The sequence below is a fragment of the Macrotis lagotis genome, chromosome 1 (assembly GCF_037893015.1).
Source record: "Macrotis lagotis isolate mMagLag1 chromosome 1, bilby.v1.9.chrom.fasta, whole genome shotgun sequence".
NCBI classification, from domain to species: domain Eukaryota; kingdom Metazoa; phylum Chordata; class Mammalia; order Peramelemorphia; family Peramelidae; genus Macrotis; species Macrotis lagotis.
Genome location: NC_133658.1, coordinates 670,370,712 through 670,385,596, shown reverse-complemented (window position 1 = coordinate 670,385,596; position 14,885 = coordinate 670,370,712).

Here is a 14,885-nt window from a genome sequence, read left to right as displayed (position 1 = left end):
TCATATCTTATTGTGAACAGGATCATGTTTCACTAATGCTTTTTTAAAACCACTATCTTTTCTCTTTTAATTCACCCAACAATTTCTTTCATCCCTCTCCATAGCTAAATGTCATAAGAAAGTTCTCCACATTCTGTTCTTCTACTTTCTAATCATTAATTAATCCCTCTACCCTTTTCAACCTGTTTTCTATTCTCCCTTAAAATGCTCTCAAAGATACTATAATCCCCAAATCTATTTTTTTCAAATCCTTCCCCTGCTTTGTTTGCATCTTTTGATCACTAATAACTATTCACTTTCTTTCCTTGGCTACAAAGAAGTCATATTGTCTTCTCTCCTACTTCCACAAAGACTCCTTCTCTATCTTATCTTGTGTTTCCCCAGTGATTTTTTTCTTGTCAGTCTTATTTCTATGTATTCTTTTTTTTAGGTTTTTGCAAGGCAAATGGGGTTAAGTGGCTTGCCCAAGGCCATACAGCTAGGTAATTATTAAGTGTCTGAGATTGGATTTGAACCTAGGTACTCCTGACTCCAGGGCCAGTGCTTTATCCACTAAGCCACCTAGCTGCCCCTGTGTACACTCTTCTTTGGAAGACTATCAAGTATTCATTTGCAATTTCTATGTAGATCACACTCAATTCTAAATTTCTAGTTCTGAATTATTTTTTTCTGGACTTTCTGATATCTACAAGACAACTAGATTCATTCACATCTCAAATTTAGCAGCATAAATGCATGTTTTTTTCTAATTCCTCTAAAGTAGTATATTTTGATTATTATTTTTTTTCTCCCAAACCCATTCTTTCTTCTGACTTCACTCTTTCTCTCTGGATAACTATCATTTACCTGTTTGTTCATCACCTGGCACCTACACTCAGTTGCCGAGTCTTGTCAATTTCATTCTTATAGTATTCCTCAGATCTAACCCCTCTACTCTAATCCTAGGACCACCACCTTTATATTGATTTTGATTACAACCTGTCTGAATAATTGAAATAGCCCCTAATGTGTTTTTCCACTTCCAGTCTCTGCTTCACTTTACTTCATACTCTGACAGAATAATATTTTGGGTGGAAATAGTCCACATTATTGCAAAATTTCAATAATTCTCTATTATTTTTGTGTAACATATGGACTTTTTTTGCTAGGCATTCATGACCATCCAACATTCTGATATGGTCTTACCTTTCCAGTCTTTTCCCAAGTTACTTTCTTCCATGTACTATATTTGTATCTACTCTGGTTAAAGTATGGTTTCTGCTCCCAAACATATCCTAGGCTTTCTTGGCTCCATGCCTCAGCATATACTGTTCCTTAGATTTGAAATGCTCTCCATCTTCATATGTTGAAATCCTCCTCATTTGTTAAAACCCAAATCAGTTTTCATTTCCATAGAACTCTATTTGCCCCATTTGCTATTGACTTTCCCAGGGCGATAGGGATTCTTAATTTAGGGTTGATGAATCCTTATTTAGATTTCATGGGGGCTCACAAACTTAGATGAAACAATTGCATCTTTATTTTCATTTTCCTTTATAATCATATATATTTTATTTTTTATCGAATTACCAAAGCAGTTCATCACACATACACATCACACAAACACACACACACACACAAACACACGGTTAAGAAATTCTATTCTTGGGAGTTATAGAACATACTTTTTCATCTTCACAGTGGAGCAAAAACACAGCTAATTTCTTTCCCCTGAGGACTGGCAAGAATCTTGCCAGGAACAACTAAATTAGAGATCCCCATTATTGTCACTGAATAATCTATTTCCTTTACCTTTATAGTGATGGACAAGACATCCTTGAACTTCTGAAGGATAACTTCCTCTTGTCATATAACCCAGAAAATTTCAGTCAGCTTTTATGTGAGCAATGGAACCCCCACTTTGTAAATATCAGCAGGAACATTATCAGAACCATTGCTTTGCCACATGAAAGAAGCCTAATGACATTCAAAATCTCTTCTTCAAATTGAACTTCAACTAGGAAGGGACTGACTTCAGCCTGAGGTAAATGATCAATGACTTCAGCAATGAATGATGATAGTCTGTTGAGAACATTATGGAAGTATTCAGCCCATTTTTTCAAGATTATGTCCTGACCACTAATCAATGTGGCTACATTAGCACAGAGTAGTTGAAGTGCATCATAGGCCTTTGCCACATAAATAGTTTTCAGGGCTTTAAATTGTTAATGTCAATATAAAATAAAACTGAATTTAATCTATCTTCCTTCTGAGCCAAGAACCCTGCATCTCTCTAAACTTCACTTGTATTTTACTTTTACTAGAATTAAATGCTCCCACTTAGAGATGGATGAATTATCCTAATGGTAAACTCTGGGGATTTTTCATTTTTTATTTAGTAGTTACCAAATTTCCCCCTCATTTTTGTCAAACCAATCTTGATATTTATGAGTGATCCCACCCAGATGAGCAAATACAGTTCTGTACACCAAATTTCTGAAAGCAGTCCCTTTCTTTATTGCTCCACTGTTGTCCACTCTGTGTTGGCTCAACTTTCTCTCCAAATTAACCATTTCTGCTCATTGAAGTTCTCAAGTGTTGACATCGATTCTATGGTAGTCATTTTTGCCTTTGAGTCAGATTTTGTGGAATGTGAATATTTAGCTTGGAGAGGATAGCTCTAAAATCAGTCTAAGCACTTTGTGTCACACAGGCTTCTGTCAGTCTTTTCTTTTTAAAAAATGACATAGTCTAATAAATGCCAATGTTTGCTGTGAGGGTGTATCCTTGAAGTTTTATTAGAAAATGAAAGACAGTGTTGGCAATGAGAAGGTCATGAGATTCACAAATTTTCAGGAGTAAATGATGATTGCTGTTTCTTTTTCCAACTCCATTCCTCCCAAGAACTCCCTACCATATCTGGTCATCTGAGTGTTTCACAGCATCTGCTTTAGCTGTTGATGGCTATTGGAATGGATTGTCCTCATCAGCTCATACCAGGAGTATGAGTATATGCTTGGGGTAGACACTCCCATAACTCACTTATGAGTTTGAGACCCCTCAACCTGGTTTAGCACATCTACCAAAGTGATTTACTGGAATATGAGTGACTATGCATATTTTTCCTTCTTGAAGTGATGGGGAAAGGTAGGTAGATCTGGTGGACACCAAAGATGGAAAGCAACCCTTAAAAGGGTTCAGCAGCCTTCATACCAGACATGCTAGTCTTCATTATTTACAAGCTACACTCCAGTTCTCTCACATGCTCATTGTGTGACCATGCTTAGTCATTTGTTGTTATTGCTCTTGGTAGCTCTCTAAAGCTACATATTATAGAGGTGGTGCTGATCTTCATTGATTGATAGAAGGAGTTTCCTCACTTGGGAATTCTCTATATCATTGAAATCACAGATTCAGTCCTTATGCTAGTCATATTCATTATATGAACAGTTCCTTGAAAAAAGCCAGGATCATCCACTATTTTCCCAATCTGATTAATCATTTTACTTCTTTGTTATATTTTAAACCTTTGCAGGATGAAGATTTTGCTGTTTTTTTAAAAAAAGTCATTCCATAGGGCTTCAAAGAATAAATGATTGGTTATATAAGCCCAAGAGGAACTAGCAGAGCAATATTTTTGTTTCCCATGTTTTATTTTATTTTTCTAATCATTGAATATAATACCCATAGAAGTTGTACAGAAAGTAGTTCATTCCTGGGATGGAACTTTGAACACTGTTATATATCACTTCTGAAAGCCCTTATGATTTAGTTGCTTTTTTGTGTTGTTTTTTTGCAAGGCAATGGAGTTCAGTGGCTTGCCCAAGGCCACATGGCTAGGCAATTATTACATATCTGAGGCCAGACTTGAACCCAGGTACTCCTGACTTCAGGGCCAGTGCTCTATCCACTGCACCACCTAGCTGCCACCACATTTCTTTTTATATATAGAAGCTAGAATGTTTTACTAGGGATAGATATAACAATAGAGAATCCATATCCCAAATGTTGCTGAGAATGAAGTTGACTCAAGGAACCCAATTATTTCTTGTTTCTGTCAGAAATTGATTTACATGATATGAAGTTAATTGTTGATAATTGTTCATAAAGTCTGATCTTTTAAGAATGCGAATCTTTATAAAAAGTAATACCCCACTTTAAAAAAATCATAGAGTGTATCTTAGAGCATAAAACTACATTGTGTCAGTCACAATTAGGAAAATTTATAGGTGATAGAGCTTTAGATGGCTGGCCTAACCCAGGCATGTCATATCAATATATATACACACATACAAATACACACATATATGAGATTAGAGAATAGCTCATGCTAACACTTTTAGAATTTTTTTCTAAAATCAAGGTCTTCTGATTGTGAACCCACTGTTTTTTCCATTGCAGATAACAAGGGTAAAATATGGATGGAAAACCTCAAAGTGATAAAATTAATATTTCCAAATGCTTTGTAGAGATATCTCATACAAGGCAGATACATTGACCACATTTATAAAAAATTACACAGAGTAGTATGCAATGCAACCCTGGCTACTATACTGAAATGGAATGTTCTTTACTCAAAACAGTTAAGAATATTTTGTGACTCTTCTGTATCATTGCAATGACTGTTTTTCCTATTAGACTTTCAAATGGTTTACCACCAAACTCTAGGGAAAAAATATTTTTTCATTATTTTTAAGTACTAACACAAATAAAGAAAATGATTTGAAGGTCTCAGTTTTATGTCTTCGTGCAAGTTTATTGAGGATGGATACCATTTCATATTTGTCTTTGTATCTCCAGTGATAAGTAGAATGTCTATTGATTGACTGATTAACCTTGTTAATTTCCCAAGTATATGGGCCTAGAAGATGCTTCAGAGGGTTATAGATTTGTACTTGAACTAGAGGCCACTAGTTCATCCTCTTCCCCAGTCTTCTCATTTTACAGATTAAAAAAATTAAGACCAAGAGAAATTAGTTATATCCAAGGTCTTTACTTATTCCATCATTTCAGTTGTGTTTGTGACCCACTCTTTGTGACCAAATTTGGAGTTTTCTTGGCAAAGGTACTGAAGAGGTTTGCCATTTCCTTTTCTAGATCATTTTATAGATGAGAAACTGAAACAACAGGGTTAAGTTAAGTAAATATGCCAATTTATTTTCCTAATTATAATCTATTTGAATTTGAGTAGGTCCTTTTACCTCTTTGGGTCCCTGGTTCCTTATTAGTAAAATGTGTTTACATGTAAGGGCTTGTCAGATTAGATGAACTATTAAGTCTTTTTCAGTTCTAAATTCTATCATAATCATTTATAATTATTTAGAACTTTAAAGTTTCTATTTCACCTCATTTAAATCTCATATGAACTCTGTAAAACAGATATCAAACCCCTACCTCCACTATTTTATGATAAAGTTCAGAGAGATGAAATAAGTGTCTAGTGTTTAATCTTGTCATTTTGTCATTCTGGAAGAATGTTGGAAGAATACATGAAGCAGTGATATGTATTAGACCAAAAAAGTGCTATTCAGGTGGTCTGTAGTCAGGGAAACCTCAGTTTCTATCTGGCCTCAGACATTATTTTTGCTAAGTAAGTCCTTTCACATCTGTCTTCCTTGGTTTTCTTCCTCTATAAAATGAGAATATTAGCACCTACCTCCTGAGAGTGTTGAGGAAAAAAATGAGATAGCATCTGTAAAATGTTTCACAAAACTTAAAGCTTTCTCTAAATGCTGGTGTTTATTATTATTATAATACTATTTTATAAATGCAATCTCAATAGCTGATAAATAATAGCAATAAACAAGGGTCAGGTTTTCTCAGTTAAAAAAGAATTGAGAACTGGAAACTTTTTTGTATGTGGATACATGAGGCAAGAAACTTTCTGTGATTTGTCCTGAGTCTTTGACCTGAAATTTAATGATTATAGCTTTACATTTAAAAATTTTAATTTTGACAATAAGGAGTGACTCCAGAGCTTGAGTAAAGTTGGCTCCATGTGAACTAATTTTTCATGTTACCTTTGACAGATTTTTATGTCAGAAATTGAGAGGACAGTGATTGCAGAAGTGATTTTTAAAAAATAGACTACCAGAATTTCAGAGGCAAACAAGACCATAGTGATCATCTAGTTAGTTCCTCAGTATATAATTTAAGAGATTAAGTTCCAGCAAAGGATAATGATGGAACTAGATTAGAACTTTGGACTTCCTATAGCCTAGCCAATGTCTCTGTCACTATATCATCCTCTCCTTCTTAACTTACACTGAAATACAAACTAAAGATAATGGAGATAGAGATGGAAATATTACCCCCTTCATATTCAGCCAGAAATTAACCTTGCATCACCATGAAGAACATATTCTATGAAAAAAATGCTAAAACTTGAACCAATAAAACACTTCCAATGAAGATTTACACTGGATCATAGCAACAAATTGAATAAGTTTAAAATCACAGTGATCATTAATCCAGGAAGTAGCATTTTAAACTTGATAAGAAAAAAGGAATGGAAACGCAAAGACTAAAAGTCATTGAAAAGAATTGAAGGCTGAGGGTGGTAAATATTTAACAACTGGTTCTTCTCAAAAAGCATATGTAAAGCACTTTTGTTTTTGTTGTTTAATATTTTTTCCTATCCATGATAAAATAAATTTAGTGGTTATTTCCTATGTGTCCAGCCTTAACTAGCATAAATATCATTAATAATAAAACTGTCTCATTTGTCCAGAGTATAACAATAATTAATTTGAAGAGATATAACTGCCAAAGATGATTTTTTTAAGCAAGGCAGGGGGTTAAGCGACTTTTTCAAGGTCACTCAGTTAAGTGAGTATTAAGTGTGTGAGGCTGGATTTGAACTCAGGTCCTCCTGACTCCAGGGCCAATGCTCTATCCATTGTCCCACCCAGCTGATTTGTATGAATGATTTTTAGTGATGCCAGAATGGTTCCTCTATCATTCAATTGCCATTATAGTATCTAAAATATCATGCTGAAATACTTATTACTTGGATTTTTCTTCTTAAGAAAACCCATAGAATTTTTAGACAAAAGATTAGAGTTGTAATAGGAAGAATTAAGTTTGAATTCTGTCTTCAATACTTCCAAGCTATGTGCCCCTGGACAAGTCTCTGGACAAATAAAATGGAAATAGTAATAATACCTATCTTACAGAGATATTGTGAGAATATAATGAAATAACTCATGCAATACTTTGCAAACCTAAAAGAACAATATAAATGTTATTATTATTATTATTATAATTATAAATATCATTCTCTAATGAAATATACAACTGGGAACCATTTTCCAATTTTGTCTTTGTATTCTCTAGTGCCTAGAACAATTGACTTGTAACTAGGCTTAATTAATGCTTGAGCTGAATTAAGCTGAATTCCCTATTAAAATAAAAATGTTGTTAAAGGAACTATTATGAAAACTATTTTCAGCTAACACACCAATAATAACAAGAGAAAGAAGAAAGGTAATGTAGTAGTAGTAGGAAGAGGGCTGGATTTGGAGTCAGGAAAGACTTAGGATCAAATTTATTTGTGACAGTGGCTGTCACAGTTTGGTCATCTGAAAAATGAGAATGATCACACCCTGAGTACTTATAGAGTTGCTATAGGGATCAAATGAGATAAAGTACAGTGTTTTGCAAACCTGAAAATACTCTATAAATATAAATGCTATTATTATTTAACTTATTCTGGATTTTGTCCAGAAATCACCCTAAATATACCTGTCATAATATTGTCACACTATTTTGATCTCTCTTCTTTAATTTTTGTTGTCTTAATTTCCCAAATGCGATTTTTATATTTAGTCTAGGTCCTCACTACACATAATTCTATTTGTAGTTGTTTATTCTAAGCAAAGATCCTATTTAAGACTGTGAGGTTATTTTTAAATTTTATAGGAACTGGAGATCAGAGAATTAACCAGTCATCTATATTCCTTCTCAGTATAAAATACTTGGTTGGCATTTAGCAGATAATGGTACTGGGTAACTGGGTAATACTGAATGAAAATGAATGAAAATGTTTCTTGTTTGATAGTTTTGGTAAGTATAACCAGAACTCATATAATATGACATTCACTATGGTCTTTGATCAGTTTTATTTGAGAAAGATTACTCTAACAGGATTTATTGAACATAAAGTATAGTTTTGAACTTAAAGGTAGATAAATGAGTCTAGATAGTCTATTCCTCTGTATGAAAACTGTACTTAAACCACCAAAAGAATGTTTATGGAATCTTTTTTTTTGGTAGGGGGAAAATTTTTCTCTCAGGGTTAATTGACCAGCTTGAAGTATATGTATTTGTTTAGTCCTTATTATTCATACCAGAGGCAATATTCTCAACTAGAGTATTTCCCCTCTTGATCTTTGCTGCTTCACTTCTATCAAGACTCAGATCAAAGTCTACCTTATGTCTAAAGATTTTCCCATTCATTTCCTAATGATTTTTTTTACCAACCCTAGCCCCTACTACTAAGCTTTTTTCTTTTGCTGTTACCATTTATTTACAAAACACACACACAAGTGTTTTGTGTGTGTGTGTGTGTGTGTGTGTGTGTGTCTTTGTGTGTGTGTGTGTGTGTGTGTGTGTGTGTGTGTGTGTGTGCGCACTTTCATTTTATCTCTCTTGTGTGTACTCTGGGGAATAGAGGAATTGGAGTTAAGGGAGTTTTTTGCTCCTCCTCCCAGCACCTCAACAATGCTTGCTATCTAATAAGTGCTTTTTAACTGACTGAATGCTGGTATCAGAACTGGCACAACAAAGCAATCTGTGGGGAGAGTTGGTATTGCTCAGAAGCCAATTAGCTATAAGTCCTCAACTATAGTCTTTTTCCTATCCAAATTCACACCACCACTACAGTGCTATGGTTCCTAAACAAGCTCAGACATCTGGGGAGACTTGTCAAGGGAAATATTCTTCTGAAGTTTAGCTTGTGAGTCAGGGAGATGAATAGTTTACCCAAAATGCAACTGCAGGCAATGATAGAGGCTGGTAATGTATTTGTGCTAAGAAAGAAGCAGGCAGGTGGCACATCTGGCACTATATTCATTCATCGCCTTTGCCATCCTCTCCATCATGGAACCAATGAGAAATTAGCATGTAAAGCCCAGAGAAAGCTCTATTACTGATGTTCTCTTGATAAGAAAATAATTGTTATGCCCTTATTATTGTTATTGTGCTTTAAAGGTGATATTTAACTAAGGAATAAGTAAGAAGATATCTGTCATGTCTGGTGGAAAGAGAATTACTTTATTTCATAGATGATATTAGGGTGATAGATCAGCACTTACTCTGGATTTCAGTATAACCTAATATCTTGGAAAAGGAAATACTTTAAAATGGCATTTTATTGTATGATTTATTCATATATGGTACAGCCTATATGGATATTAGGTTTGTAGGAAGGCTAGGTTTATTTTTTATATAGCTCTCATAGTTTGCATAGTTCTTTGTAATCTTGATGGATCAAATTAGAGATTTTTGCTTTTTAAACTGATTTTGATTAGGAAAACAATTGAGTGCAAAAAAAGTGATTTTTAGGAATAGAGATGATAATCTGAAAATGGTAGAAATAAAATTGATGCTTACTTAATAGAATTGAATCAAATAAAGTGAATTAGTTGCTCATTCTGTGGCCCTATTAAATAGTAAGAATATTCTCTTATTTTCTTATTGAGTAAGAATCTAATCAGTCTCTCCTACTTAATAAGAGTAAGGATCCCTTATTAAGACTCAAGTAGCTAGTTTGCTCAGTGGATAGAGTGCTGGTCCTGAAGTCAGGAAGAATCATTTCCTGAGTTCAAATCTGACCTCAGACACTTACTAGATGTGTAAGGCAGCTATATGGTGGAGGGAAAGACCTAGGGTCAGGAGTTCAAATTTGGCTTCAAATACTTGACTCTAACTCGTTGTGTGATCTTGGACAAATCTATTAATCCCAATTGTCTTGCATCCAGGACAATCTCCAGTCATCCTGATCCATATCTGCCACTAGCCCAGATGACTTCAGAGGAGAAAGTGAAGCTTATCACAGAACCCCCTCACTCAAATCCAATTCACCTCCCTGATGTTATGATCTTCTTTGAGAATGAAGGCTAAACATCATTATCTTCAACTTGAGCTATGTGATCCTAGGCAGATCACTCAAACCTGTTTTTCTCAGTTTCCTTAACTGAAAAATCAGCTGAAGATCAGGAAATGGCAAACTACTTAAGTATCTTTGCTAAGAAAACCCCCAAATGGGATCAGGAAAAGTTGGACACAGCTAAAACAATTGAACATCGAGTCTTAGTTGACTATAAGACTTAGTCTTAAAGGTAGTTGACCATAACAGAATCCCAGACCTATTAGTAATTCAATTCAATGTCGCCTAACTAGAATATCTGTGGGGCTGAGGATGACCTAGGAGTTCCTTGAATTTGAATACTGCCTTAGGCCTGTCTTGAACTTTATGGAGCTGTGATCCAAAGGAATACTTTCACTGACCATTCTGATCTGTCTTTTGCCAAGACTGAATCAGTCTCTGATATTTAGCTATTTTCTCTTTTTTGTTGGTCAGCATTGATCTTACAGCTGCTATGTATAAAGACTTTTGTACATAGGAATGGATGTTGACTCCATGTATTAAAAATTATTTTAGCCTATAAATAACTTTGCCTTAGATTATTCTAGAAATTTTTTGTCAATTAACATAGAATGCACATTTTTAATATTTAGACCTCTAGAACAACACTCATGTTTTTGCATCACATTTACCTCTTTTCCATATCACTTTACTTCCATTATTAAATTTTCATTGTAAAATTGTGCCAGGAAGTCTAGGATAAGCACTGGTGGTTTAATTGAAGAAATGAAAAATATTGAATGTTGAGGTCTGGAATGAAAATTAATAATCTATTATTATTATTCATAGTAACAGATAAATATCTTACATTTAAATAGCATATAATAATTATTTGTGTATATATATATACATATATATATGTATATATATATACAATCTCATTTCTTTATTTTATAGGTGAGGAAACAGAAATTAAGTGATTTGCTCTGGATCATACATATAATAGGTAGGCAGTATGATTAGCACACTACAGTCTTGGAGGTCTATTGAACTTAGTATCAAGATTAATCCAAAACCTATTTCTCATTTGAATTAGTCATTGTTATGCTAGTTGCAGGCATAAGATTTGATGAAGTACATGGAACAAGAGGACTTCCATTATTCACTGCAGTTAGAGAATTTCTTTCATTATCGACATGATAAGAGTTCTTAAATGAAATTTTAGCAGTTCTGAGATTCACCTTCCTCGTCTGTAAAGTAGAAATCATTATATCGGTACTACTGAACATCTAAGATTGTTTGGAGGTTCAAATGAAGTAATATATATGAAATTCTTTGTAAACCTTGAAGCACTATATAAATGTCAGTGATTAATAAGTAGTAGAGTTAACATTTGAACCCAGATTGCTAAGTCTGAAACTCCAAAAGGATTTAAAACATACAAAAATGATATCATTCACGCTATTTGTCTTCAAAAAAAGCCTTTTGTGAGAGCCTGCAAATCTTTCATTAACTTAATTTTTTTTTTAGTTTTTTGCAAGGCAATGAGGTTAAAGTGACTTGCCCAAGGTCACAGCTAGGTAATTAGTGGTCAGATTTGAACTCTTGACCTCCTGACTCCAGGGCCAGTGCTCTACTCACTGAGTCACCTAGCGGTCCCTGAGGAACTTTTCTTAGAAAATTTGAATAAGCATTTTTAAAAGGTAAGTAAAACCCTCAAACTTGATATCATACTTTAGAATGTAAACTCCTAAAGAGTAAGGATCATTACCTCCTTGTATTTGTAACCCCAACATTTAGCACAGTGTCCAATTCATAACAACTGCTTAAAAATGCTTATGCTTTGATTGAACACATTTTAAATTCGATGAACTCTTACTTCCCCACAGAGGAGTTTCCAGGGCTACCTATGTCCTTTTCAGCTTGCATCCTGGACTTTGTTAGTCGCACAGGGAGGAAGGCAACACGTGTATTTGCATGTTGTGGAGAATGAGGAACAGGCTGTAATGAATTATTTCCTATTACTGGCCATCTGACAAAGAGTTCTTCATCTTGCTTATCTTTAAAATTTCCTAGTGCTCATTTTTCTATAGCACTTGGCTATTCCCATTTTCAGTGGTGCTAGCTTGGGACGAAGGAGACCTCGATCATAATCTTAGTGTGGCCAAAACTAGAAAGATGATCTTGAGTAAATCACCCAATCTCTTTATAACTCGGTCTCTTCATCTATAAAATGAAGAAGTCAGAAAGATCACTAAAGTCCCTTTCAATATTCAAATTTCAGCTAGAATTTGAAGCCACATTCCCAAACTCCAAAAGTTTAGCTCTTTTCAGAAAGAATTTAAAAAATATAAAAATATCACTTATCTTTATCTTATCTTCAAACTGTCTGCCAATCTTTCATTAACTTGTCTCAAAAATTTTGAATCAACATGTTTAAGAGAGGTAAGTAAGGAAAGCCCTCGTGTTTGATAACATTTTAGAATGCGAGTTGGTATTGTTTATAAGATGTCAAATTCATTTTTCCTATTCAACAGTGAATTCCTTGAGGCCTAGAAGCCATCTTTCATTTTCTAATTTTCACAAAGCATAAGCACATTCGTTATTTTTTAATTACCTCAACATTGAGGATAAGACCCATTGTCTTTTATTCTCTTTATCCTTGATATTGAAAAATAGACAGAATTAATGTGATTATTTTGAATAATCACATCTTGAATTATATGGGAACTTGCCCCCATATATCCATTATCAAGGTAGTCAATAAATCTTGTTACTTTCAAGGAGCTATAATTTTGTTGGTGTGAATATTTCTTCTACCAACAGAGTTCCCAGGTCTTCTGTGACTTTTAGATGGTTGTAGAATTGCTCTTGTTGCAAATCAAACACTCTGCAGCAAAGCTAGTAATAAGTCTTATTTGAATGGTCTCTAGATAGTATCTATTAGGTAAAATCTTTTCTATCCTGGTAGAAATGTTAAGTTCTCTTGGAAATAACCTTGGAGGACACAGGTTCATCTTTACACCCTGATTGATAAAAGACAGATTACAAATAATTTTCATAAGGTACTTCATCTTTCTCCCTTTTTTTAAATTAACTTTCAGAATCCTGGATAACCTCCCACAACTTTTGAGTTTTCTTACATCTTACAATCTCCCACTTATTCTGTGTCAGTTCATAATCAGTTTTATAAACCTAAAGGAGGAAACATTTCCTTTAGGTAAAATTGTTTTGTGGGCAAACTTTGCTTTCTTTATTCCAGTTTCCCTTCTTTATTTCTCCCTAATTTCTTTTTCCTTGGAGATAAAATGTTTTCATCATTCTTTCCTCTTCCTTAACAGAGGAATTGGTATAAATTATTTACACTTTAGTAAAAAATAATTTTAAGTTAACATGACTTCTTTTTTAATGTGTTTTTTACATGTTAAGAATCAGGGATAGTTTTAGAATTAAAACCATTACCTCCTGTAAGAGCAAATTTCTGACAGAAATAATAAATGCTGACTGTATCCATAGTTACTTGAATGTTGACATTTATATAGTGCCTATACATCTAAAACATTTTTATATATGCCAGGCACTGTGTTAAGCACTTTACAATTATTATCTCATTTGATCCTCACAAGAACCCTATGAGGTAGGGTACTATCATTATCCCCATTTTATAGTTGAAGAAATTGAGGCAAGGTCACAAAGCTAGTAAGTATTTGATGTGGATTTGAACTCAGGTCTTTCTAACTTCATATTTGACATTCTATTCATTATACTACCTACCTGACCCCCCCCCAGATAGCTATCATCTATCTATCTATCTATCTATCTATCTATCTATCTATCTATCTATCTATCTATCTATCTATCTTCATCATCATCTACATATATATGTATAATAGGAATTGAGTAGAAGAGGGAGGAAGACTTTTCAAAGAGACATAATCCCTTCTATAAGCAACTGCCTCCTCTATTTTGGATATTGCCTTCTTAAAATTCCATGAGTAATGAATCTGATATGTCTTAAGAACATTTTGTTTATTTTAAAACAAACTAACTTGAAAAGCCAAGAAGGGATATATTTGAATAACATTTCTTTTCATCAGTTTTCAATTATTTCTTTTTGTCATAGGAACAACCTATGGTGAAATTTTCCAAATGTTGACAAAAGTGGTTTTTCATTTTAATTTTTTTCCCTTTGTGGTGGAAGGAAATGGTGGAATGGCATTTAATGCCCTGATATAACTTTAATGCTTTAATAATGCATCAATATTTTAGACTTTTTTTTATCATAATTTCCTTCAGTAACAAAGGTAAGAAGTTTTACATACATAAATTCATAGCAAAACAACCATGCTAAAGTAGTATGTGTTACATGTATTCTATTGACTTAAGTTATAAATGTTGCTATAATTAATTTATTCTAATGCATATCTTAAATCATATGATCATTGATAAAATTGGTATTAATTGGCAGTTAGTGCTTTGAACACTACTATTTCTCTTTATCTAATAAAAATAGACTGCAGCACCTCTGTGTGTGACTTGACATCCTTCCCAGGTTTTGAACTATATTTAATCTTTTACAAATATAAAAATGGGTGGTGTGCATTAAACTTACTATAGATTATTTTTCTGAATTCCTATCTGAGATTTAAAATCTAATCACTTTTGCCTTTTTTCCTACTCTGGCATGCTCTCATTGGTATTTAAAAACATTTTGTTGGCATGCCATTCGTACTTGACAACAGCATTACTTACTTTGTAGTTTTATGATATGGATAGAGTTTGAGGATCCTATGAGAATCATTTGATCATAATTTGCAAT